Genomic DNA, 995 nt, shown 5'->3' with positions numbered 1-995 from the left:
ACAGTTTTGGGCTCTTATCAAACCACCCAAACAAAGCATTTTGCTTGTCACCGAAGCAAAGATGAGAAATTAGAATAAGTGACCAAAATGGAGTTCTAACTACTCTCGTTTTATTTGAGTCGCGATTGCATTGACCATATGCAACAAGGCCTTAAACCACTAGGAATTCCCTAGTGGGCCGAGTTATAACCTCGTGAGAGTTTTTCGATGAAGGTACTCACAAACTTCATCTATCTTCTGGCGACTAAGAAAATAAAACTATTGTTTCCTTATTCATGCTCAACTATCTATACATCTCTCTAGCAATTGAATAAGAATAACCAAGTCGAGAAACCTAAAAGTTAATATATGCATAATAATCTATCATCTACAATAAACATATACCTGAATGAGTAGTACTATAAAATGTTTAGCGAGGTTTGTTTATGAGAACTTCGAATAAGCGTCCTTAAGTAGGTTCTCCAAATAATAGTCAAGAAACAACACTCGATTTTTCCACTCAAGTTTAAGCTACTCCGATTAATGCAGTGGGCACACTTTACCTTACAATCTCAATGACACCACGGGAAAGCGGAGTCGATCAAACACATCTGCCACTTACTATCACACTAACCTATTCCTAATTGAGCTAAAGGTCTTTATTAGGTGTTTGGGGGATTAGGAGATGGTTTAAGAAGGAAGGAAATTGATATTCTAAAGGACAAGTCTGAGATAATAGAGTCTTCATATTATGTAACTAGAAAACCTTGTTATTTACTTTTGCTTCTACACTTTGTTTCCATCCTTAGCCATATTTTTTTTTTTCTTTTCTTTGGCTTTTGACTCCTTTTTATTCTATTTTTGGAGTTTTATTTTATTTCTATTTTTTTTTTTCTTTGGATGGAAACTTCTTTTCTTTATTTTTTGAAGCCACTAACTAATTTTTGTTTACATAGGTTTTTCTCTTCTTCTTTCTTCATTCATTCTATTCTCGGACTTATTCTAAATTGGGTAGG

This window comes from Coptis chinensis, chromosome 6 (assembly GCF_015680905.1).
Source record: "Coptis chinensis isolate HL-2020 chromosome 6, ASM1568090v1, whole genome shotgun sequence".
In the NCBI taxonomy this organism is placed as follows: domain Eukaryota; kingdom Viridiplantae; phylum Streptophyta; class Magnoliopsida; order Ranunculales; family Ranunculaceae; genus Coptis; species Coptis chinensis.
Note: the sequence above shows the minus strand (reverse complement) of the source record.